This window comes from Hyperolius riggenbachi, chromosome 2 (assembly GCF_040937935.1).
Source record: "Hyperolius riggenbachi isolate aHypRig1 chromosome 2, aHypRig1.pri, whole genome shotgun sequence".
Lineage (NCBI taxonomy): Eukaryota > Metazoa > Chordata > Amphibia > Anura > Hyperoliidae > Hyperolius > Hyperolius riggenbachi.
Genome location: NC_090647.1, coordinates 126110101 through 126137825, shown reverse-complemented (window position 1 = coordinate 126137825; position 27725 = coordinate 126110101). Strand labels below are relative to the sequence as shown.

The 27725-nt window shown below is 43.4% G+C and overlaps 1 protein-coding gene across 3 annotated transcripts in view; it reads right to left on the bottom strand.

Moving 5' to 3' along the window:
- The window catches only part of LOC137545769 (fidgetin-like protein 2), a 140826-nt gene that overhangs the window by 54164 nt on the left and 58937 nt on the right, over window positions 1-27725 (bottom strand). Inside the window, exon 2 of one of the 3 annotated variants that reach the window (XM_068267366.1) lies at window positions 6251-6395. The exons of 1 other annotated variant lie outside the window; for it this stretch is intronic. The gene's annotated coding sequence lies outside the window, so the exon portion shown is untranslated. The remainder of the gene's footprint in view (window positions 1-6250; window positions 6396-27725) is intronic. One more of the 3 variants, XM_068267365.1, reaches the window with a different exon arrangement.

Genomic DNA, 27725 nt, shown 5'->3' with positions numbered 1-27725 from the left:
GGACTTTTCTGATGTTATCGGGAGCTTGTCTATGAGGTATGAAACCTACCTGGTCCTTATTAATCAGGGCCGGTAGGACAGTGTTGAGTCTCATAGCTAGAATCGAGGTAAATAACTTATAATCTACTCCCAGTAACGCTATCGGCCTATAGTTCTTAGTCGATAATGGGTCCCTTGGAGGCTTATGTATCATGCATATCGCAGAAGTTAGAAATTCTGGGGGCGGGGCTCTCCCTTTCATTAGAAAGTTATAAAACTTGAGAAGGTGGGGGCTCAGGATACTCTCGAATTTTTTATAGTAAAGAGCCGAGAGCCCGTCCGGACCTGGGGCTTTGGAGCGCTTTAGGTGTTTGATGGCTTTATGGAGCTCCTCCTCATTGATAGGAAAATTAAGTGTATTAGCTAATTCTTGTGAGAGTTTGAAACCTACGTTCTCCTTCAAGAACGCATCCTTCCTGTCAGATGCTGCGTCAGGGGAATCATCACTGTAGAGTTTTTTATAATAGTCCAGGAACGCCTGATAGATCCTTTCGGGGTTGGATGTAATTTGACCTGATTTTTCCCTAATTCTAATGATTTTGTTTGTTATTTGTTTATTTCTCAATCTCCTGGCTAGCCATTTGTTTGGCTTATTCATTTGCTCATATGCCAGAGCCCCCGTCCATCTCATGGCCTTTTCTATTTCTGCATTTAAAATGGCATCTAATTGTAATTGGGAGTCGAAAATTTGTTTTTGCAAATATCTTGACGGGTTATTCTGGTTGACCCCATGTAACACATTTATTTTACGTTCTAGATTGGAGACAATTATCCCTCTATCTCTCTTTGCTTTAGCTGCATTCTTCATTATTACTCCCCTGACCACTGTCTTATGGGCCATCCAACATATCCCTTCATCGACATCTTCCGTCGCGTTTTCACGGAAATAGTCCGTTAGGCAGGACTCTACATTAGAGCAAATAGTTGGGTTTATTAATAGGGATTCATTGAGTCTCCATTGAGACCGTAGTGTTTTGGGGATTGGGGATGTAAGGGCCGTGAGTACGAAATCGTGGTCTGACCAGGGGCAAACCACATGTCTTGAGTAAGCTAAAGAAGCAGCGCAGTGAGTGGGGATAAGTATTAAGTCTATCCTTGAATAGGAGTTATGTGGGGCTGAAAAGAAGGAATATCCTCTCTTTCCCCCATTGTGTTCCCTCCAGGAATCTAACAGTGAGTGTGTCTTGAACAGGTCCTGAAACATGTCCTGATTCTTTTTTATAATCGATTTTCTGGGTAAGTGCGTTCTGTCGATATTATCATTCGGTGTAGTGTTGAAATCGCCTGCCCATATTAAACTGTCAAATTTGAGCGTTAGCAAAATATTGGAAATTTTGTTGATCACTGAGTTAGCAGTATCAGGGGGGGGCGTATATATTAACAACACATAATGTTTTGCCTTCATATAGTCCAATTATGATTGAGTAAGTACCTGATTCATCTTCCTGGTGGGAAGTAATCTCAATGGGGAAGTGATCTGAGAATAATGTGATGACTCCTCTGCTTCTTTTCTTAAAGGAAGACATGTAGAATCTCCCGTAATGTTTGTGGAACTGCTTCGGGTGGTTCATTTTTCTTTCAATTGCAAACGCAACTAGTTTTTCAATGGTGTATTGGTGTAACATAGCAAAACCTACTGTTGGCTCTAGACTCTAATCTATCACTCCTATTTGCAAACAGATTTCACTGAAGCTGTAGAGCAGAGAGGAAGTTCTGAGTCCAGGTCCGCTTTAAAGAGTTACAGACAAATGCTATAATTTACCTCAAGTGAAATAGATTGTATTCTCTTGAATCTCAGTGAATTCATGAAATAACTGCCTCTTTTTTCTCTAGATGACAGGTTCACTTTACTGGGCAGTGAGCTTTAAATAAAAAATTAGGGGGATGTATGTATAAGTTGCCTTTTATAACATCCCACTTGAGGAGTTTAAGTAACTGTGGTCTAGCTGCGGGGCTAGCATAACATCAGGCAGCCAAAGCTTATTTAATATGCTGCTAAGCCAGCTCTTGAAATACTGTAAAAAGAGCCTGTCAAACACAATTTATAAGCACGCGCTCCACGGCAATCAAGCTCTGAGTACTTGAAAAATACATGTAATCCTGCGGGAAACGTGTGGAAAGTAGCATGAAAGACGGGATTTTATGATGTGCCAAACTTTTGGAAATGTTAAAAAATGAAGCAGTCAGTAAGGAGGCTGCGATGAAATACAGCTGGGCCGTAATGCATGCGGCAGTGGCGGACGATTGTTAAACTGCAGACAATTAATGCTGGGTCTGTGGAGACGAATAGTTTAGAGACACATCATTTTAGCAGCAAGAGACAGACGGGAGCCGATATGTTTGCCGGGATTTCATTACTGGTATTTTAGTGTTTTAGCATTAATACTAACCTCTGCTTCTCCCTCCCAAGGGCGAGAAATGTTACCCATACACTGATCAATTACAGCCCGATACAGCAATAAATTGATCCCTCCCTCATGTAAAATTAGTAATTGAGAGGAAATTAGTAGTAGTAGTAGTAATTGAGAGGAAATGAATCTAACCTCCATTATTATTATTATTATTATTATTTAGTATTTATATAGCGCCAACATATTACGCAACGCTGTACAGTGTATATATATATATATTGTCTTGTCACTAACTGTCCCTCAAAGGAGCTCACAATCTAATCCCTACCATTACCATATGTCTATATTATGTAGTGTAAGTACTGTAGTCTAGGGCCAATTTTTTAGGGGGGAGCCAATTAACTTATCCGTATGTTTTTGGAATGTGGGAGGAAACCGGAGTGCCCAGAGGAAACCCACGCAGACACAGGGAGAACATACAAACTCTTTGCAGATAGTGCCCTGGCTGGGATTCGAACCAGGGACCCAGCACTGTAAGGCGAGAGAGCTAACCACTACGCCGCCGTGTTCCATGAATTGTTCTATGCAATGCATCAGTATGCTTTCCCCTCTGGCACCACCTTACCTTCTCAATGAAGGATGTCTGATATACTAAAGATGATTCTGATTGATAAAGTGTCCAAATTCAAAAGTTGATTCATCAGGCATGTTAAGGGCAATAGATCTCAGCTGTTTTGATCAAAATAATCAACTCAGGTGGAACAAGCATTATGTGTAGGGCGGGCTAAGAATAACCATAACCTCTATTCTAGCCTTAAAGGATACACGAGGTGACATGTGACCTGATGAGATAGACATGTGTATGTACAGATCCAAGCACACAAACAACTATTAAGTGTATCTTTTTTTTCTTTCTCTGCCTGAAAGATTTAAACATCAGGTATGCAAGTGACAGTTTCTGACCAGGTCGGGACCGGGTCGGACTATAGTATAACCATCACTGATAAGGAACTACAGCCATAAAACACTTTCCTTGCAGAAAATGGTTTCTAAGAGCAGGGAAGAGATAAAAAGGGCCAATAGTTCGTAGGTAATATCTCTGGCATACTTCAATGAATGTGTAATTGAGCAGAGACAATGAAGTAGTAAAAACTTAAAAAGTAGATTTAAAAATAAAATAAAACTGTGGGATATCTAAAAAAATAAATATCTTTTTAGGAGAAGGAGGATAGATACAATTGTTTATCTCATCAGTTTATTTTCACCTCGTGTTTCTTTTAAAGTTAAGTTCAACCTGTGTTATTAAATTGCTATGACCTGTATTTGTGATCATTTTTGAATGTAATGTTATTTGTAAAATTATTTCCAATTCAGTTTGCAGCCTGCTGTGCATGTATTAAAGGACTTGTACTTGCTGTCTTCCTGCATGTGTGTTTACCATCAGGGATGTTCATCACCAGGTTGTAGGAGAGAAAAAGGAACAATCGAGAGCCCCCAACAGTGTATTATTGTGATGGTTATCGTAGAGAATTAAATCAATGATAAGTTATACTCACAAGTGCAGGTTGCCGAGATCAGGCAACCACTTGTATCACAGACGGGGAGATTAGACCTGTCCCCGCTCAGGTTAAGTAGTCGCTCTCTGAGTAGAAGAAAAAGGGTGTCCACACCCATCCACCAGGTGGATAATCACGTAAACAAAAACCAGAGGCGCCAATAGAATAAAAATTATGCCAATTAAAACTTGTTAAAATGTGGGTGGCAAGACTTGCTGTCTTCCTGCATGTGTGTTTACCATCAGGGATGTTCATCACCAGGTTGTGATCACCAGTAACTCTTGATCCCGAGGTGTTTTTTGCGTTCAAGTCGTAATCGGCATTAGTGATCGGCTCTCGATCACGAATGCTGATCACGAATGTACTCCTGATTACACTCGTTACCCGACTCGTGATCACGAGTTACTCGTGATCACAAGTCGGTATTCGTGATTAAAAACCCGCCGACTTTAGCGGGTAATAGCAAACCCCCCTTACATGCCAGAAACACCACATTTGCCAGATATGTTAAGAAGAACAGTGGGAACAAGAGGACATTTTTTTTTTCAAAAAGACCTTATTGTTTTTGAGAAATCGATTTTAAGGTTTCAAAGGAAAAAAGTGTGCATTTAAATGTAAATGCGGTAACTGACAGTTAATGTATTTACCGCATTTAAATGTATAATTTTTTCCTTTGAAACTTTAAAATAGATTTTCTCAAAAACTATTTTTGAAAAAAAATATGTTTCCTCTTGTTCCCACTGCTCTTCTTAACTTATCTGGCAAATGGTGTTCCTAGCATGTAAGGGGGCATTGCTATTAACCGTTATATTTGGCGGGTTTTTAATCACAAATACCACTCGTGATTCATGATTACATGCGGTTATTCGAATTAAAACCGCACTCGGGGCGGATATCTCTTCCTACTCGTGATCGTGATCGTGAGTCAATTCGTAAGTGGGCAAAGTCGAATTTTTCATTTGGGGGTATCCAAGCAGCACTGTGATCACTGTGAGCCAATCACTGACATCTTCGGATCAGAATTGTAAAAAGCGTTATGGAGGGTATGCAGGCAGTTACTAAGGAAGTTAAACATACACGGTGTGGACAGCATGGGCTAGGTCCCCCGTTCAAATCCCAGTCAGGGCAGTATCTGCACGTAGCTTGTATGTTCTCCCCGTGTCTGTGTGGGTTTCCTCCGGGCACTCCGGTTTCCTCCCACATCTCAAAAACATTCAGATAAGTTCATTGGTTCCCCCTTAATTGGCCCTAGACTATGATACATATACTACACAATACATACATAGACTCAGTGTTCTCCCCAGAAATTTTTTTACAGCCGGGTGGCATGAAATAGTAGCTGGGTGGGGTGAGATTAGAGAATGCAGGGCCAGTGCTTCTTTGTGCATGTCTGCTTACAGCATTGGAGGAGGTGAGCCAATGACAGCTGTGGTGCTCACCAAAGCTAGCTGGGTGGAGCACCCGGTTAAAAGAACCTGGGGAGAACACTATAGACTTATGACTATGGTAGGGATTCGATTGTGAGCTCCTCTGAGGGACAGATAAGTGACAAGAAGGTATAGTCTGTGCAGGGTTATATAAATACCAAATAATAATAATGCAAACACACAGACATTAGAATAGTGTCTGTTGACTAATGATTAATGTACAGCCATGATGCTTAGTGCTCAGCTGAACTGCCTCTCTTGTCCTTTGAAAAGGAGGAAGAAGGTGCTCTGTCATGCTGCAGGAAGTACAGTAGTGGCAAGCTCAGTGCAATCTATAGCACTGGGCGACACATGTAAACATGCGAGATAGTCACCTTAGAGCATACATGTCAAACTCTGGCCCGCGGGCCAAATCTGGCCCTCAGAGCCATTAAATTTGGCCCTCGAGTGGTTTCCCCACTTTGCAATATGTTTGGCCCACTCTAGACCAGCAGAGAAGCTATATTGGAGGTGAAGCCCTTGAACACCAGGGAAGTCATATGGGGAGGTAGGGGGTAAGTACCAAACACTAGGGAACTGTGCAGGAGAGGAAATCCACTACACACCAGGGAACTGTATGGGGGTTGGAGGGAGGCCATTAGACACCTGGAAACTTTATAAGGGAGGAAGGTGGCCCGTAGACATTGAGGTTGGTCCACGACTAGCTCCCAGTGTACAATTTCGTCCCACTTTGTATTTGAGTTTGACACCTGTGCCTTAGAAGATAAAGAACAAAAGTTTTGGATGACTTACATCTATTGTGTGTATGTAGCACTACATGTATAACAGCAGATAAACAGAAATCTTATTATGTTTTGTATTCATTTGGTACATTTACCTGTATAATTTGCAAGTGCATCTTTACATGGGAGTAGCCATACTTGCTTCCTGCATAAGCATCTGTGTTTCATTTCTATGCGTTTCCTCTCATTTCAGCTCCTCTTATCTCTCCCAACCAATGTCTATAAGAAAAATCAAACACACTTGTATTTTTATGGCTGCAGTCTAACGATAACAGATGCTGATCTTATTCAAGAGAACGTAAAGTAATTTTAACTTTAATGCTGGGTACACATGATGCAATTTGCCGTCCAATCGTGTGTACATGTCAACTGCTCCTAATAGATAATGGGATTGATTTTCCAGTGATAACATTGGAAAATCGATCCCATCACTGAACGACAGCAGATCGGACATGACAGAAATAATTGATTTCCGTTGATCGGACGGTTAATAGCATCATGTGTACCCAGCATAAGATGCGCATGCCTGGACAGGTTTCTGCAGCGCAACTGCCTCATGTCTTAGAATATGATAGAGGCAGGATAGAAGGTTTGATCATAAAGTGGCCACTGTGCAAATGTGTAGCTTTCATACAACTACTCCTGATGGACATCCAAAGCAAAAATACAGAGGAACTGTAACCACATATGGTAGAGTGCAGTGAATTAGTCAAGATTCCCACTTTTACAATAATTTTCCAGGATACAGCAATATCAGAAACACTTCCTATATATATATATATATATATTGCTGTATAATGTATGTAGCCAAGTGAGGCTTAGCCTAGGCTGATTACGTGTTCGGCATTCCCCGAACATTTTTGGAGACCAGGTATATTTTCTACTGGCTTTAGAACTCTCAGTATCCAAACATTCCACCTGTGATCACCTGCCAGTACTAAAGAGGTCGCCACCTGTGATCAATTTCAGAATATAAATCAGGGTGAGGAAAGATTTTACAATGGGCAAACACTGACTAAATCATTTATAAATGAATATTGTATAAAAATAAGCAATTTTATTGAGTGTGTTATTTTCACTACAGTTCCTCTTTAAAGGACATCCGAGGTGAAAATAAACTGATGAGAAAAACAATTGTATCTATCCCCTTTCTCCTAAAAAATGGTTATTATTTTTTTTTTAGATATCCCACAGTTTTACTTGATTTTTAAATATACTTTTTAAGTTTTCACTGTTTCATTGTCTCTGCCCAATGACACATTCATTGAAGTATGCCAGAGCTAAAATCTACGAACTATTGACCCTTTTTATCTCCTTCCTGCTCTTAGAAGCTATATACAGACAGGACAGTACTTTATGGCTGTAATTATCATTGAGGTTTATGCCAGTCTGACCCGGTCCCAACCTGGATATAAATCGTCATTTGCATACCTGATGTTTAACTCTTTCAGTCAGAGAAAGAAAAAAAGGAACATAGCCTAGTTATTTGTGTGCTTGGCACTATACATACAAGTCTCTCATTATGTCACATGTCACCTTTAAAGCGGAATATAACGCTGCATTTCAACTTTGCTCTAAAACATTATTTACAGTTTATTATATGCAACCAGCATTTTTTTTACTAGACCAGCATTCGAAGGGTTACACACAGAGCTTTAAAGTTCCTGGAGAGAAATGCAGACGCATCTGAAGTTCAGATAGACACATTTTGTTTACTTAAATGCATCTAAGTGTGGAATGTGACTCACTCTCTCTGACTGTGCAGGAGCTGGAGGACAGCCAAAGAGTGTGTAACATGCACCACTTGTTACATTCTGTTTAGTCAAATGTATCTATCTGAACTTCGGATGCGTCTGCATATCTCTCCACGGAACTTTAAAACTCTGTGTGTAACCCTTCCAATGCTGGTCTAGTAAAAAAAAAAATGCTGGTTGCATATAAAATGCTGTAAATAATGTTTTAGAGCAGTTGAAATGCAGGGTTATATTCCGCTTTAAGCAACTGAATGCATTTTTCACTATAGTATTCACATATTATACATACAATTATATTAAGGAGCACAGTGATAGATGGGTACTGTATATACTTTAATAACTTTGAGAAACACTGTTCTGTTTTTTGTTACTTAGGATTTTGCATGCTGTGGACAAATGAAAACCTTCTCAAACATGGATGAATAACCATTACTATGAATGGGCAAAGCTGTTGTGGATCCGATTGCTCTCAGCTGAGGTGGAAATGCATTTATGGTCTGCCTGCCCATGTTTGGGCATCATCAGCCAAATGTATGTGTGATCCCCTTTTTGCACATTTGTTGCTCAGAGATAATTTACTGTCATTGCTTTCTGAACTCATACATATGGACTTCTATTTGCCGTACAGTCCGACACACAGCTCATAGTTGCCGCTATGTTATGAGGCAATGCATACATTTACTAGCTGTTCGCTGTGAACATGACGGGTCTATCTGGCTGGCCCAGGAATGCAGTTGTGTGTTTTGCTTGGGACCTTCTTTTGTCTCTCATCGTAAGATAATGCGTAATCTGTTTTAAAAGAGCACTGCAAGCAAAGCACAACATTTAATAACATGTAAAGGAGAAAGCCTTTACCAATGTCCATTTTTGCAAACCCCGTTTAAAAAGAAAAACATGGTTCCTACTGATCTCAGGCCCGAGTGAAATAAAACACATTTCATACAGCACAGTAGCCACTGTTCACAGTGCAGGAGGATCCGTTTTTTGTGCCAATATGAACACAGCCAAAATCTGATATGGTACTTTTCTGTTAGCCGAGCGCATCCGGCAGGTGGCGCTAATTACATTAATAGTTCACCTAACAAAAGTGTTAATGTAACCGATTATATTGTGTTTTTACTGCTTCTCTCCTATAGAACACTGGCAGCCGGGGGAGGGGGGACAAATGTCCCCCCAGAGTCGTTTGTCGCAATAAAACAACAAGGATTCCCTGCTGCGACGAACGACACTGGGGGGACACGCATGCCCCCGCCGGCTGCCAGTATTGTATAGGAGAGAGGGCAAGGGGGAGGAGAGCGAGAGCCGAAGCCGGCGGCTTCATCTGTTACATTGCCGCCGGCTTCATTTTAATTCAATTAACTCACTTTTTACAATACATTTGGCCGCAGTGAGACGGCCGGTAAAAACACAATACAATCGGTTGCATTAACACTTTTGTTACGTAAACTATTAATGTAACTTCTAATCAATCGCAAAACGCTCAGAAAAGCACTTCTAGTGTGAATGGGCCCTCAGGGATTACCATGTTAGTACCCCGTACTCCCCGTCTGGCAGCCGGCCTTGTAGGAAGTGATGCTCACTTCCTGTGGCCGAAGTAATCAAGTGTGCAGAAATGTATTGCTAAAATACGCTTACATGCACTCATGACACGTAAAACTCTGAGGAGGTCTGTTTGAAAACACGCGTGCCGCCATAGACTTATATGACTTCCGGTCCACGTCGGGAATGCAGCGAAAAACTTCACTTCTGTCATATCGTGCCACGTCGGTATGAAAGTCACCATAGACTTTCATTGCCCTAGCGGTAAGCTGTCGTAAAATGCTGCACCGCACCAGTGTGAAAGGGCCCAAAGAATCCATCTGGGTAAACTCAGGACTCCGGGCTGTAAAATGACTTATATAAAAACACATATAGCACCCTTGGTATAGAAATTCTGCAATATACAGGAAATAACTTGACCAGACAGGGCAGTTCCACAGTGGCATTTGCGATGATTTATATCTGCCTGTTGTTCACATATTTACAGTGTCAGCTGCTCAAACTGACCAGACAAGAGCCAGAATCACATCTACTCTATGAGCAAAATCTTGACAATGAATAGGAAGTACTGATTTCCTGTGAGTGCAGTATAGAGCGGCTGATTTACTAAATGAAATAGATGGGCAGAGAAAAGCAGTCAAATTACAGCTGGATTTACTGTAGGCAACCCAACATGTAGGAATATGCCACAATAAATAAACCTCCGCATCTGATTAAAGGTTTGTACTGCACTCTTCCTCCCCACACGTCTCATTAACCTGTACATCCTCAGATTACATGAATATCTATATGCTCTGCGCACAATAATCCCACCAACTATGTATATTAGCGAAGGTTTCATGCCCTTTATGAACCAGGAGGCCACAAGCTCAGACTCCATGTGGAATGTCAAATATCCCAGATATTTGAAGGGTCCCTATTTCCATCCCTGTTTATGCCTCTGGCGCTTACTAGCATTACTTTTTATGCATTTTGAAAACCATATGTTGTTTCCATCAACATAAATAGGTGTGCTTTCAAAAATATTATAAACAGTAACAGCCACATTAACACAAATATGACTCAGAACAGAGTAACCAAGCAGCTCAAGTGGCCCAGAACCCCTAGGAAAATATAGGGGACTGAAAGAGACCGAAAAGCCCTCCTACTAAAAAGCAATGCTTGATTTGTCTTCTTAAAACAGAAGGTACTTGCGATAATTCAGCTTTAAGTGAACATCTCTAGTTACCCACAATGCACTGCTACTGAATATGCTAATTATCTCTTTATGCCCCTGAAGCCAGGCTTGCATCCAGAACCGCTGGTGTATAGCAAGCCTATAGCTTATACATTTTAACAGAGTAACCAAGCAGCTCAGGGTGACCCAAACAACTAGGAATGTATAGGGGGATAAAAGGGACCAAAAAGCCCTCCTACTTAAAAAAGCAATGCTTACAGAGCCACACCAACCCCACATGCAGACAGCTTGTTTCAGACTTTTGGTCCTACTCATCAGAATTAATCAGAAGCCAAAATTCACAACATTGAGCCCAGGCTCTCTACGTGGAGTTCAGCTTTGGGTTTAGGGTATGGATAGCATGTTCACTCTGGTTTGTATTATTTGTACAAAAGTATATTTTGCTGTTAATATTTATTTCCATATCTGCAGTGTTTAATGTCTTATTTTGCAGGCAGTGCTAGTTAAGGGCCTGTTTCCACTACCCGCAGATTGGATGCAGAATGGATGCAGAAAGACTCCAATGAATGTCTATGGGCCTGTTTCCACTAAACGCGATTTTTCTGATGCAGATTTTCCCATAGGCATTCATTGGAGTCAGTTTTTCTGCATCCATTCTGCATGTAGTGGAAACAGGCCCTTATTGCCATTCTGGTTTGCCTAATCTCAAAATATTTTGATACTGTGTTCAGATTAAGGCCCAGTGCACACCAAAAACCTCTAGCAGATCCGCAAAACGCTAGAGGTTTTTGAAGCAGATTTTCAGAGCGATTTTTTTAGAGCGTTTTTGTTTAGCAGGTTTCATATTTTGTTACAGTAAAGCTGTTACTAAACAGCTTCTGTAACAAAAACGCCTGGAAAACCGCTCAGATCAGAGCGGTTTTCCACTTTCATATACTTAACATTGAGGCAGAAACGTCTCATAAATCTAAAAAATGCTGCAGTGCAGAAGTTTGCGTTTGGGGGAAAAACTACCCGCTCTGGTGTGCACCATCCCATTCACTTTCATTAGCCAAGCGGTTTTCCCGCTGCAAGCATTTTAAAAAATGCTCCAGAACCGCTCTGGTGTGCACCAGCCCTAAATGTGTGTTCCTTTATCTCTGTTCTCAAAATCTTTTCAAAAATAAACAAATCTTAAAAAAAATGCTTTTTCCCTCTTTTGTGTCATACTGTTGTGTTCAGCCATACACAAAGGTCCAGGGGTAAGAGCTCTGTACCTGAGTTTCCTGATTCGCTCACCAGACATGACAACTATTGCTTCACATAGAGCAAATCTCACAAACATTACTTCTTAAAGCCTAGCCCTCCAATTTTTTAAAGCATATGACAAATTGCAACGATTAGCAATGCACAACGTTCTGTGCATTGTGTGGCTGAAGTCTCTGATATATATATTTATATATCCTCTATAATAAAACCCCTGTGCCTCTGCGTCCCAGGGGTTCTGTGTGTGTGTGAGTGTGTACGTGCTCTGCGCAACTGCGCATGTGCACGGACACAGAGACAGGGAGTGATCAGAATCAGAATCAGATTTATTTCGCCAAATACAGCACACGCTATATTCGGAATTTTTTGTGGTACACATGGCATAGACATAGTACAGGAGGACAAGAAGCACAAACACAGACAGTTTACAACTGCATTAATGATATACATGACAAACTGGGTCGTCGGTAAGGGTTCGGTCCTGCCTTGCAGGAGCAGTCCAACAATAATACTAATAGTAGTAGTAATAATAATAAAGATGATGGTGGCCCAGTACAGTCTCTGGACAGTGAGAACAGGGGCGTGTGCTGATGGAGAGACCCCGCTAGGGCATGCTGGTAGGCGGGCCCGGTGGGGGAAGGTTGGAGTTAAGCAGCCGAACCGCTTGGGGGAAGAAGGTGTTCATCCGTCTGGTGGTTTTGCATGGTATGGACCTGTAGCGGCGGCCCAGTGGGAGCAGCTTGAAGTAGCGACTGCCTGGGTGGGAGGGGTCATGGGAGATCACAGTGGCCCTCTTCCTCATCCTAGCGGAGTGGAGGAGGTCAAGAGGTGGAAGAGGGGACCCGATGATTCTCTCTGCATCAGCTATGACTCTCTGCAGTTTGTGTTTGTCGCTGGCCGTTGCGCCCGCATACCAGACAATGACTGAGGAGCAGAGGATGGATTCTATAGTGGCAGTATAGAAGCTGGTCAGCAGTTCCCTGGGCATGCCGAATCTCTTCAGCTGGCGCAGGAAGAACAACCTCTGCTGTGATTTCTTCTGTATTATGGAGGTGTTCTGCCCCCACTTCAGGTTGTTAGTGAGAGTCGTGCCGAGGAACCGCACCGATGTCACCCTAGAGACTTCGGTACCCCCAATGAGGATAGGTAGGAGGGGGGGAGGGTTCCTCCTGAAGTCTACTGCTAGTTCAACAGCCTTTGCGGCGTTGAGAACTAGGTTATTTGCTCTGCACCAGTTGCAGATTCGCTCAACTTCGCTGCGGTACTCATGCTCGCCGTTGCTGCCAATTAGGCCAATGATAGTGGTGTCGTCTGCAAATTTGATGACTTTCACAGAGTCAGCGGATGATATGCAATTGTTGGTATAGAGGGAGAACAGAAGAGGTGACAATACACAGCCTTGTGGAGCCCCAGTATTGGTGGTTCTGACGCTGGAGTAGCAGCTGCTGAGCTTCACTTGTTGCGTTCTGTTGGTCAGGAAGTCCTTGATCCATGCTCGGAGCGTGGGATCTACTCCGAGCTGCGCCAGATTGGTGAGCAGGATGTCTGGGCAGATCGTGTTGAATGCCGAGCTAAAATCCAGAAACAAGATCCTAGCATAGGAGACAGGGTTGTCTAGGTGCTCCATGATGTATGCCACGCTGGCATTGATGGCGTCCTCCACGGATCTGTTTGCCCTATAAGCAAATTGGAGCTGGTCGAGGTGAGCGTCCGTGTGTCTCTTTAGGTGGGCAAGGACCAGCCGCTCAAGGAGCTTCATAATGTTGGCGGTTAGGGCCACTGGTCGGAAGTTGTTGTGCTCAGTGCTGCCAGGTTTTTTGGGGACTGGTACAATTGCGGACCGCTTGAAACAGGAGGGGACTGTACCGTCCGATAGTGACCGCTCGAATAAGGTGGTGAGCACAGGAGCTAACTGATCAGCACAGGTTCTCAGGCAGATCGATGACACTCCATCCGGGCCAGAAGACTTCCTGGGATTCAGCTTACGGAGATGCCGGAGTACCTCTAATTCATGGACAGTAACAGGAGCCAGGGCGCCGAGTTCATCTGAGGGGGGGTTCACCTTGGCCGTGGCAGTATGGTCCCTCTGCTGGTTAGGTAGTTGCTCGAACCTGCAGTAGAACTCATTGAGCTCCTCCGCCAGACGAAGGCTCGGGGTCGCAGGCTGAGGTGCGGGTTTGAAGTTTGTGGCTGCTCTCAGACCCTTCCATACCTCCCGTGTGTTGTTTGATTGGAGGTAGAGCCCCAGCTTGTCGGAGTATGCCCTTTTTGCTGATCGCAGTTCTCTTTTCAGTGCGTACCTGGCCTCTCTATATTTCTCAGGGGAGCCGGACCTGTGCGCTTCCTCTTTGCATTTCCGAAGTCGGCGGAGCTTGTCGTTAAACCAAGGCTTGTTGTTGGGGAAAATCCTGAAGGTCTTGGATGGGATACACGCCTCTTCGCAGAAGCTAATGTAGGAGGTGACATTCTCGGCCCATTCATCAAGGGAGGGTGCCTCCAGCGTCGACCAGTCGGTGGTGTCAAAACAGGCTTGGAGTTCCAGTTTTGCTTCTGCTGTCCATTTTTTGACGGTTTTGACAGTGGGCTTTGAGGTCTCCAGGAGCCGCCTGTAAGTAGGGATCAGGTGGATTGTGTTGTGGTCGGAGTTTCCCAGAGGGGCTCCTAGGGTGGCCTTGTATGCGTTCTTCTGGACCGTGTAGCAGTGGTTCATGGTGTTACAGTTTCTGGTAGGGCAGGTTATGTGCTGCTTGTAGCGGGGCAGCTCATGTCTTAGGTTCGCCTTGTTGAAGTCGCCCAGGATGATGATTAGAGCCTCAGGGAAGGATGTTTCCCACCGCGAGATATAGTCACTGAGGGCTTGCAGTGCAGTCTTGGAGCATGCATCGGGAGGTATATAGACCCCAACAAGGACAAGGGAAGAGAACTCCCTGGGGGAGTATTGAGGCCTGCAGTTTATGGCCAGAAACTCGACGTCTGGGGTACAGGTCTTGTTGAGGGTGGTGATGTTGGAGCACCAGGAGGTGTTGATATAAAAGCCGATGCCCCCACCTCTCATTTTCCCCGAGAGGGCCACGTCACGGTCTGCTCTTAGGAGATTGTAGCCTGGTACAAGTAGAGAGTTGTCCGGGATGCTGTCACTCAGCCAGGTCTCCGTAAAACAGAGAACAGGGGTGTTCCTACTGATCTGCTGATCTGGGGTTTGCTACCCAGTAGGAGGAGCAGCTCGTCCAGTTTGTTTGGAAGTGAGCAGACATTTGCAAGTAGGATGGCAGGGACGGGAGAGCGTAGACCTTTCCTTTTGAGTCGGACCATGGCCCCCGCCCTTCTACCTCTGTGGTGACGTTTGTTCGGTGCTTGCTTGGAGACGAGGTATTTGATATGGTCGGTGACAGCATCCCACAGGGGGGGGGCCCCATGGGGGCTTGGGGCTGTCCGGGGTTTCCCATTTAAGGAGGGCCTCTCTGGATAGGGTGGCAGTATTTAGTGACCGTTCTGAGCCCATGGTACAGATGGGAGGGGTGTTTGAATTCAGGGCAGAGGGAGGCCAGGGCTGGTTGCGTGGAGCAGGGCAGCGGAGTAGAAAGGCTGGTGGAGGGTCTCGACAGGCAGCGAGCACCCCTGGGACGGGTAGTGGGTCTCAAGAAACGGTGCAGAGTCAGCCTGTGACCTGTTTGGCCCCGGGAAGACGCAGCACAGTGTATGATTCCGGTAGGTGATGTGGAGCAGACAGCACAGCGCAGTGAGTAGGGCACAGGTATATAGTATTGGGCAGGCAGCCCCGCACAGTGAAAAGCCCTGGTGGATGGTATGGAGGCACAAAGGGATGGTGTGGAGCAGGCAGCACAGTATGTTGCACACAAGATGGTGTGGACGGGCAGTATGTTGCACACAAGATGGTGTGTGGACCAGGTAGGTGGTGTGGAATGGAGCCAGCCCACAACGCAGTACAAGGCACCCGTAGGTGGTACGGAGCGGGCCCCGTAGATGGTATGGGGCGGGCAGCACAGCACAGAATAGGTGTTTTGGAGCGGTCAGTCCAGCACAGCGTGCTGGGGAGGACGGGGCCAAGGGGCGAGCACGCGACTTGCAGGGGAGGACGGGGCCAAGGGGCGAGCACGTGAGCGGCGGACGTTTGCACGCGCGGAGACAGACTTAGAGCCCATTTTGAAACGGGCTTAGGTCAGCTAGTATATCAGCTTAGGTCAGCCAGTTGAAACTTTGCGTTAACCAAGGTAAAATGAAAGTCCATAGACTTTCATTTTACCTTTCACACCCGACGCTGCGTTTCGATGCATTGCGGTACAACGCACCCGGGAGCTTGTAATGGTCGAGAGCCGGCGGTTTCCTGTCGTGTTAATTACCACTGCCGCTGATTGCGTCGCACTGCAGCATCCCGACAACACGCCGCAGGCCATATAACGCGCACAGGAGAGCGGCTCCTTCACGCGTTCTAGATGTGAAAGAGCCCATATGACTCTGGCACTATAATGGAAATCACTGTGCCGCATCTCCACTAGTGCAGTGCAATTGTTACACAATAGCAAATTCACTGCCCACTGACATTCGAGTGTTTATGTGATAGTCCACGGAGTCACAAGAGATACTGAATACCAAACATGCTGTGTTATCTTGTTACAATGTTCCTGTATTAATGTTATATCCTAGGCATTCTAATTGAAAATACAATGCTACATTTAAAAATATGAAAATGGTTTAAAAACTGCTACTGCATTTGCAACTCTTATAGTGGAAACAAGCCCTGTGAAGCCATTTCCTATTTTTATTTAACTTTCCTTTTTTTTTTTATAAATCTACTTGGTGTGTGGGTGGCTGGGGGAAGGGAAACCTGGGAACCTGGGGGAAGGGGGGGGGCTTTGGGGGAAGGAGGAGGGTGTATTAAAAGTGTGGAGAAATTAGACAGAAAGTGATGATGATGATATTCTGCGGAGATATAATATTAAAGTGCTGGCCACAAAGGGCTAAATCTCTCTCAGCAGCACATTGCAGGTGTATCCTACCAGTTCTTCCCACACTAGCTATGTGACTGATGATGGGAGGATAGGAGGAGGAGTTTGGACAATTAATGCCAAATTGGGTTTTGTGCAATGCACTAAACTTTCTCTATCACAAATTATGATATAATCCACGCATTGTATACATTAAAAACATGAGCAAATCCCATGTCGTAATGATTGCCCAGTCCAGTCAGAACAGGATCTAAAAGCAGATCACCATATTGGATTATTACTAAAAAGGGTATGAAAATTAAGTGAATCACTTTTTGCACAGAAATCCAGGGGAAATTGAATGCCAGGGTGGTTAATAAGGAGACAAGCTTAGGCCTGGTTTGGGTTATTCCTCTGCAAGGCCTCTAACCCAGAAAACGGTAGCATTCTTCTCAGACTCAGGGCAGGATTATACACCAGGCAACCTAGCCAAGTGCCTGGAGCCTAATGGGTTCCAATGGGCCCACTAGCCACCTTCTCTGACCTCTCTTCACTTCAGCTTATCAAAAAGACAGGCTAGCGAGCTTTCTGGCGGTATTTAACTAGAAGCCATTGCATATGCATCTGTAGCCTCCGTAAAAGGCTCGCGCGAAACGGCCGTCAGGCATCCTCTACCTAGCACCCACCACCACCGTGCCTCCTCTCACCTTTGGTATGTGTACTAACTATTCAATATACCTTTGAAGTTTGCACTTATGAATGTGTTTGCAACAATAAAATAAGCAACTGCAGCAGTGCCAGCCTTTCCTCTCTCTACCTACCTGTTATCAAAAAGACCACAAAGGGGCCTCAAATCTACTACCTTGCCCAGGTTTGATGCCGATATAGTGAAACATTTTCCATTAACAACAGTCCAAACATAATTTCAATGGGTGTTGTATGCAGAATTCCAGATCTGAAAATGAGCACTCTCTGTCACTGTACAGATCCAGGTAAGTACTCAGCTCATTTTCTTTGACTTATTTTTCCATTGCTTTATACGAATACACATTCAGTAAAAACAAAGGCAGGACGTGTGTGTGGGATTTCTCACTGCTAGCAGATGAGATGACTCATTCCTTCAGACTCAGACTGCAAATGAAAGATCATTTGGGTGTAATAACCATCTAAAGTGCAAAAAATACAGAAATAATGGTAAAAATAACAGCGACTCAGAAGCAAATATTTTCTGTAGTCTATTTCCATTCTTCTTTTTCTGCAGCTGAGGGCTATAAGGTTACACGTGACTCATACAAATTCCATACACATGCCTCAATCATTATCATAGAACTTTTCTTTGTAGATGATGATTAAGCTGTCAGCTAATTGGTCATGTGATAGTCTGACCTTAAATTACATTTGAGAATATGAGCTCAAAGAACAGGCGCTACTGTATATTAAAACAATAACAATATGACGCTGCATAAATTCATATGTTAAAGTGGGATAAAACTCTGACATAACATTCAATAAAAATGTGTGTTCCTACTTTTTATTGTCCATACAGTTATCATATTTGCTTTTGTGCACAAGTAATATTGTCTATTACAAATGACAAGTTCCCAAAGTACAGTTTATCGGGGGGGGGGGGGGGGGAGGGGAGGGCGTGCCTAATATGTATCACATCACTAGCCACTTGGAGTGGGGGAGGGGCTGTCTAATAAAAATCAGAGGTGACTGGAAAAAAACTTCACAGCCATCAAGGCGCCCTCACCCCAAAAACATTGAGAACCACTATCCTCACTATTCTAGACAGTTCACTTAAAGCAGTATAAAACCCTGACATAATATTCAATAAAAACATGTTTTCCTACTTTTTACATGCCATATGGTTATCATATTTGCATTTGTGCATTTATGCATAAGTATTATTATTTATTTAGAAATTACAAGTTCCCAAAAGTACAGTTTTTTGCTTTAAGAGCTGACTTTGCATTTTATTAAAGAGACACTGAAGTCTCAAAAAACCCATCTTTTTATTTAACAAAAGTGTTTAATATGTTTGCCCTAACTAAACCGCTGCATTCCTGCTGCTGTAATCTATCTAAATCCCCCCTACCTAGCTCTCCCTCTCCTCTGCAAAATCTACGACTTTCTTGGTCGTGGATTTTGCTGCCCTCTACTCTTCCGTGTGAGGCAGAGCTATGAGCTGCAGCCCTGCCTCACACGCATCTGTCAGTGGCGGATCTCCGCCTCTCCCCCGCCCCTCTCAGTGAAGGAAGACTGAGAGGGGCGGGGGAGAGGCGGTGATCTGGACTGACAGGTGCACTGAGAGGCAGAGCTGCGGCTCATAGCTCTGCCACTCACGGAAGCGCTGCCCGGATTGCCCTCCGGGGAGTTAGGGGGGATTTAGATAGCGTACAGCGGCGGGGATGCGGCGGTTTAGTTAGGGGAATCATATTAAACATATGTTTTTGTTTAATAAAAAGATGTTTTTTTTTGAGACTTCAGAGTCTCTTTAATAACTGGTTTTATTCATGTTGTATTGAAGGCAGAAATGCTTTGAGTGTCTGTCTGTGTCCAGGGGCTTCTGCACAGTCAGAGAATGTGTCACATTCCTCACTTGATACAATTAAGTAAACACAAGATACCATTATCTCCACTTTCAGATGCATCCAGACTTCTCTGCACATTTTCTATATGTAAAGAATGATTTATTTATTAATATTTAAGGCATTTCAGCAATCAAATGTGAGAAGGAACATATTAGTTAATTTCTATCTTTTATCAGAATAAGACACTTATTATGGTCACACCTTAAGCTGATGAAATTGATAAAAAAACCACCGTGGCTTTGATTCTGCATTATTTTATGTTTCTTCCTTGAATTCAAATAATCAAGTACTGAGCTTTATAGCCCTGATTACAAGAAATAATAATATCAAGTGAAGAAAAAAAGAATGCTCACCATTGTCTACAGAAACAAGTGTGCATGAGAAAAGCATATAGTATGCAATATGCAGGAACACCAAAAGTGCATAGATTGCACTGTATGATGTTCCCACTTATGCACTAACACACTGCTGTATGCTTTTTGGGTCAGCAGCGCAGTACTGTCCCATTCACTGACAGTGAATGTGATCAGCACTGCAATAGAAAGGAATGCAGGTGCTGTGTGTTGATGTACAAACACACAGCCCACTCAACTGTATAGTGGAAAACAAGATCTAAATGAACACAAAGTGCCAAAATCGCAAGCGCTGAGCGTTTTAGTGAGCGATTTTTTCAAGTGATTTCCAGAATTATTATGATTGGATGAAAATTGGTGCTGCCAAGTGCATGCCCAACCGACAAAGCAACCAATTTCGGGACAGAAATTGGCCGCACGATCGGTCACGCATGCTGGAAAATTTCGGGCTGAAGTTGGCTGGTTGGGTGCGTGGCAGTACAGCGGGCGAATTGCAAACGAGCGACGAGACGACGAAACCCCCGCTGCTGCCGCCGCAATGTATAAATGTATATAGTGTAGTGCATTTATACATTACCTGTCCGGTGTCAGCCTCCACGCGGTCTCCGTCCATCTCGCCAGGTTCTGCATACACGCCGGCGGCGCTATGTCTGACGTCACAAAGGCGCATAGCGGCTGATGTCAGACGCTATGCGCCGCTAGCGTGTATGCGACTTGACGGCGAGATTGACAGATGGACCCGGCAAGCTGCTACAGGACAGGTAATGTATAAATGCAGTACATTACATACATTTATACATTTTGGGGGCCGCGGCGGGGCCGATGCGGCGGCTCAGCCGATTCCCTAATGATTTCATGGTGAAATTGGACGGGATTCGGCCTGTAGTGTATGGGCAGATTCGACTAGAGACAAGTTTATCTCTAATCAGATTCGGTTAGAGATAAATTTGTCTCTTGGTCGAATCTGCCCATATTCGTTCTAGTGTATGTGCACCTTAACAGAAAAATCTAACAGAAAATTGTATGGTGAAATCTAACAGAAAATTGTATGGTGTGTATTAGGCACCAGACAACAAAGGACATATGACTATGGTAGGGATTAGATTGTGAGCTCCTCTGAGGGACAGTCAGAGAAAATACTATACTGTATATACTCTGTAAAGTGCTGCAGAAAATGTCACTTTGTAAATACTAAATAAAAATAATACCTCCACAGTGATGCATTATCTGCAAGGAGTTTGTATATTTTGCCCATGTTTGGGGAACTCTGGTTCCTTCCACATTCTACTGACAAGTGGTCCCCCCAACATTCCCCTTAGATTATGGTAGGGACATTAGGCTATGACTATGGTAGGGAGACGATTGTGTTATCCTAGTGACATGACTAGGTACTTTGTAAACCACTGCAAACGATGAATAACAATGCATTTTCTTGCATTACTGAAGTATGACAGTTCCAATAAACAAACTGTTGAAAGAAGACTAAATCAATGCATACTGTATATGCTATATGCTGAGTTACAAACACAGTCCGCTTCGAATGTGCTTCATGCAATTTAAACCTTACATATGCATTACAGGAAGTAAATGATGTTGTCTTCACAGCTTCATAGCTTAGAATACAGCACATAAATATCACAATGCCAAATACTGAACAGGAGTACTACAAGCTGCTCTGCAGGCCTCCTATCAGCACCGTTCTTAACACTAGAACATAAGTATTTGGTTAAGAAAAAATGAAGAAGAAAAAACACCCCTTACTGGCAGAATTAAGCTGAGCCCCATTACATTTCTGGGAATAAGGTGAGTAATCATGGGAAAGCTTTCATGTCTAATTAAAGCATACTTCCTTACAAAAATATAAATGCATAGCTATGGATAATGGAAAGAGCAGACAAAATACAAGAAACTACCTGCCCTGGCTCTGGTATGACCCCAATTTGGTGTAATAAACTCCCTCCCAATGAACCTGCCAATCATACAAGAGACAGACAGCCAGAAGGAGAAAGGAAAGAAAGCAGAGAGACAAGCTAGGGTGGGACAGTCCATGGCGAGCTATGGAACAAAAGAACATTGAGTGTTGTCTTATAGTACTCTATCTACCATGAAAATGTGTACAAAGAAATGAAGAAAACTAAAGTGGAATAAAACTCTGACATAACATTCAATAAAACTGTGTTCCTACTTTGTATTGCCCATACAGTTACCATGTTTGCTTTTGTGCAGATGCTATACTGTCTGTTTACAAATTACAAGTTCTTAACTACCTGCGGACCGCCGCAGTATAAATCTACGGCGGGCAGGGGGCGCTGCGGTTCTGACCCGACGTAAACTCTACGTCCCATTCACCGCGCACCCCCTCCCGTCTCCGCTCGATCTCCGTCGCAATGTGTTGCCCTGCCGCCTCTATGACGGCAGAGCACTGTGACCCGGGCAGGAGCCGTTTTCATTGGCTCCTGGCCCTGTCATTCATTTAAGCCGTTCCCATTGGCTTACATGGAGTGACAGGGTCAGGAGCCAATGAAAGCGGCTCCTGACCGGCGCACAGCGCTCTGCAGCCTGCGGCGGGGACAGAGCGGCGTGACCGCCGGGAGCGGGTATTTTAGCGGTGATTCGTCGGGAAGCGGCGGTTTACTGGACCAGCACCCTCTGGTCCTCAAGGGGGCAGAGGGTGCTGGTCCCAAAGTGGTTAAAGTACAGTTTATCTGCTCTGAAAGCATGCCATTGCATTTTTTTGCATAGCTGCCATATTTATATATTAAAATCTATCTTGTGATCACTTCTCATCTCTCTGCTTTTACAGCAGAGAGGGGTCATTTTCAGCACAGTTAGGAATGTAGCAGACAAAGAAATGTAAACAAAAGTTAATGTTATCATTTCTTCGGATGCGGCCAGAAGCGTTCCACTGAAGCAAGGAGCTTTCCAGTGAAGAACAAAGTGTTTAACAGTTTGAAGCTCTTCTGCCACAATTTTTTTTTTGTGGTAGGAGATTTTATGCTGTAACTATACGTTTAGAGCAAAGAAGAAGTGCTGAGTTTCATAGCACTTAAAGAATGTTTTGGCTTTGAGACCTGTGCTATCCACATATATGATTCATAAACTGCAAATAAGACACGTTAGAACTGCAATCCAGACATATAAAAATAGTACCCTTTTATCTGCAAGGCTCCCCTGTAAAATTTTAAAATTTACCAAATTATTTTAATGGACCACTATTGCGAAAAAGTAGGCAGTTAAAATCTGATAGAACCGACAGTCCATCTCCTCATGCGGGATTATCAGGGTTTTCTTTGTGTTCAACAGCAATTTCTGAACAGCAGTTGCCAAGTCTAACTGACAAAATAGTGTGAAAGTGATTAGGGAGGCTAGCTGGTATCTTACTATTTTAGCAGTTAAACTGCTGTTCAGGAAATGCTGTTGAAAACAAAGAAAACCCCGAGAATCCCCCATGAGGAGATGGACTGGCCCAAAACCTGTCGGTTCTGTCCGATTTTAACTGCCTACTTTTTTCGCGATAGTGGTCTTTTAAAAACCCTGCTACCGTCTGTAGAAGTTGCTGCTCTCAGGTAAGAAGATGCCTAATATTTCAGTAATCACTAGAAATGCAGAGCTCCATAAACTCTCACAGCAAACATCATGGACCAGTGAGGAAGCCTAGCGTAAGATGGAGGTCCAGGATGGAGAGGCGGAGGCAGCAGTCACATGACTATAATAGTTGAGGCAATTTAAAGGAATTTGCAGAATTGTTAATTTTTGTTTACTTTGAAACTGCACAGAGGTCAAGGTGACAATAACATGTGGTTGCTAAGGTGACAACAATTCAACTTTAATCAAGTGTCAATGAAACTACTTATTTGCACAACATATCCATGTTTCTACAAACCTGACATTTTGAACTCACCTCGGGAGGGGGAAGCCTCAGGGTCCCAATGAGGCTTCCCCCTCCCCTGTAGCTGCAGGCAATCCAGCGCTGGCTCCCCCGAAGCGTCCCGCGGCTCGACAGGCCTGAAAAGGCTTGATATATTTACCTTCCCTGGCTCCAGCGGGTGGTGCTGTTTCGGCTCTCAGCACGGAAATAGATGGAAATAGACAATTCTAGTCGGGTCCGCTTTATTGCGCAGGCACAGGCGTCTTACGCCTGTGCAGTAGAGCGGACCCGACTGGAATCAGCTACTTCCGTCTATTTCCGAGACCAGAGCGGCAACTGTGCCTGCGCTGGAGCCGGAAAGGTAAATATTTACATGCTCGCCGTTCCTGGATCCGCAGCGAGACCACCGTGGGACAGAGGAGGACAGGGGAAGCCTCGATAGGATCCAGAGGCTTCCACCTCCCAAGGTGAGTACTCCCCGGGGGCATATTTTTTTAATACAGATTATCTTTAAACTCATGGAAAAATATGCACAGATATGGGGAGTCATAAGTGTACAAAACCTGATCTCTGCAATATTTTAATATCTGGGCTATTCAGTTATTGCTGAAAAGTAGGCTCTTCCTCAGGTTTACCTGTCGGTAATGTCGGATTTCTACTACCTACTGTAAGTGACAACAACATAGGAGGGAAGTAATGTATGGCTCATTTTACTCAGGAAGAAACGTACTTCTTATTTGTATGTGTTTTAAATTTTAAGATTTTCGTGACAGTTCCTCTTTAATTAGCCATTGAGGCTATTGCTAAATGCTATACAGTCAGCTCAGTTTATGACTCATTATATCTCTCTATGGCAAAGCTGGATTCACATATCAGGAGTCTGTGCACTAACTGAATGCAACCAATAACACATTCTGCACCCCTAATAAGGTTCTGCTTTCACAGCTGAAATACCTCTCACCAGGAGTCGTTACCACCAGGTATGTCAAACCGGTCCTACGAGGGCCGAGATCCTCACACATTTTTGATACAGCTCAAATAAATTGATGGGTCTGAATCAGAAAAGGTGTGGTCCATCAGGTAGAACACATTCCTTTCTTTCTCAGTCCATCCTAAACACTGGCATGGTTCTGGCCAGGCCTGGAGTTCAACACATGTGCTCTAAGCAAATCATGAGTCTGCAGCTATTATTATACATTTACACAGAACTGAAACTTTTCCCTAGCATTTTACTGAGAACATGTTACGTCACTAACTGTGCCTCAGCAGGGCTCACAATTCATTGCCTTAACTATAGGGCAAGGCTGGACAACCCCAGGAGACCGGTCAGGGCAGCTAGTTTCTATACATTTCCTGCTGGCTCCAGAATTAAAAAAGACTGCCTCCCATATTTCATATAAGAGCTATTTTATGCGTACAGATAACAGTGGAGCACCGCCTGGTGACTGTTGCTATGGATTTGGCAGGTGCTTAATGGCAGCTGAAGAATTCAGCCTGGGCAGCGGTATGGCATTTGTATATACAGTATAAGTCTGAGCAGGCCATAACTGCCCATTAAATGCACCAGTCTTTCACAGCTCAGTAGTCTCATTGCAGATCAACACAGTTAAAGCGGACCCAAACCAAACATTTTTTTAATTCAAAATATTTAGTAGCACCACTCTGACACATACAAAGATAAATAAACACTCCTTCAAGACTATGACCATTTCAGTGCATGCTTTTCACCCTTCTCTTGTCATTTGCCGGACACCTCCTGCTCCACCAGTTTGCCGGATTTTGTCCCGGCAATATGAAAGGAAGGGAGGGGTTCCTCCAATAAATGTAAAATATTTTATATTTGTCATCATGCAGCTGAAAAAAGGCTGCTATTTATTATTATAATTTAGAAAATAGATTTTATTTCTGAAATCATGTATTTTTAATTTGAGTCCACTTTAAAAAGTCACTAGTCAGTTGCATCACACAGTGACCAAAAAATGCAAAATCCTTGGCAGATCAGCGGTTGACATGATGGGTTCAACTGTCCATGTGTAAATGTATTGTAGCCATTCACTCTTACTTTGGGGGTCATGCTTTGGGTGGAAGCTAATTACCATGCAATATGTTTTTTGGGTTTGAGCAGAAAGCTAGAGTTCCCAATGGAAACCAATGTGCACTTATGTACAAATTCAAGTAAGACAATGCCCTACTTGAGATTGGATAGGATTTAAACCTGCGCCTTCAAAACCTGCAAGAAGAGAGTGCTAACCACTTATCCACCATGTTGCCCATTGTGCTTGTTAGAACTTCATTCCATATTATGTTCTTAGGACTCCCAGTTGAGTGTCTGCTCTGGTGGATCATTCTACCAGATAACATTGCCCCAAATAATGTAGTGATTCCCTGGTTACGTAAGGGCCTATTTCCACCACTACAGATTGGATGCAGAATGGATGCAGAAAAACTGACTCCAATGAATGCCTATGGGAAAATCTGCATCAGAAAAATCGTGTTTAGTGGAAACAGGTCCATAGACATTCATAAGAGTTTTTCTGCATCTATTCTGCATCCAATCTGCATGTAGTGAAAACAGGCCCTTACAGGGGTGGTGCCAGAATTGTATACTGTAAGTTACAGTTCCTGCTCTAGGGCCACACATGTAAAACAAGACAAGTAGCAGAGTAGGGAAAAGGGAAACTTAAATGTATTTTAGGTGGCCCTTCACCAGAGGAACATTCGTCTGGCATAATATAAGGAATGACAGATATAAATAAATTATAGATAAAATGAACAGTCTGCAGGAGGTAGGTGTCGCTACCAGCATACCTATCACACAAAGCCATGGCCTATATAGATTTTTATGTAGACATCTAGCCCAGTTTATTAAAAAAAACAAAAACAAAGCAAAGGTCACCCAGAAACTAATAACAGTTTGCTTTTATCTGCCACAAAAGGTATTTTTTCAGTGTAATTTGACTTACATCTTCCCTCCCAGCACTACTTGTCACATGACTGCAGAATGCTAGTAACAGTTTGTTCAGCGGCATCCACATGAACCCCTCTATCTCCAATCCCTACAACCCAAAGGTGAGGAGTTTGATACTACTACAACAAAGGGATTGAAAACCTTGTAAAAAGTTATAATAAATGCGAAAGTGATTATGTGGAGAAATAATCAGAACATACAGTGTGTCTAAGATAAAATAAATGTTTCCTAAATGGATTAATTGGAAGCGGCTGATACTTTCCAGATGGCCCCCATAGAATGCATAAGCATGAACACAACATAAACCAAGGTTTGAGAAAACAGAACGTAGAACTCTGCCCAGAAAGAATTGCCACTGTAGTCGCCAAGAGATTCAAGCCTGAACTGACTCAAGCTCCGTATTTATTAGTGTAACAGAGGCAGAAAAAGTTATTTATAAGTGCAATAGCCCACAGCAACCTGATTTCATCTTATATCAGATTGCAGAAGAAAAATTTCCAACTGGCTTAAGTATTGTTTCACATAGTTAAATAACTTTATTTAAATTATGCATCCTTTGAACCACGGCTGTGTACGAAAACAGCAATCCCACAAATAGTTAACACTTGGAGAAATAAAAAGCAGGCTAAGGCAGGTGAGTAGGAGACTGAACAGCAGCCTAGGGAAAGATTTCAATCAGCCTGCAAGTCTGACCAGTACAACCCTGTCACTGCTCCAGAGACCTGCAAGAAGCGGTGAGCAAAATTGGCAGCACTGGAGCAGAAAACGCTCAAATAAGCCAATTTTCCAGAAATGAAGTCAGCAATAATGCTTAAGCATTAACAGCCTCCACTGCGTTGAATGTAAACATCCTAATGTAAAACTTATAGTGCAGGCTGAAGATAAGGATGCTCGCTGCATTCTAATAGGGGCTATGGAAAGTAGCAGATGAGTTTTTCTCATGATAATGTGTTGTTCTGCATTCTAGTGAGATGCAAAGCCTGCTGTCTCGCTGAAAGACAGTTCTGCTTACTCTAGATTTCTCCACATTAATAGCTCAAGACTATGGCGGCTGATTGAATAAAAGTCATTGGTGTGTTAAGACATGTGTTAACTCCTATGCTTTATTGTAGACTTACCTCATGAT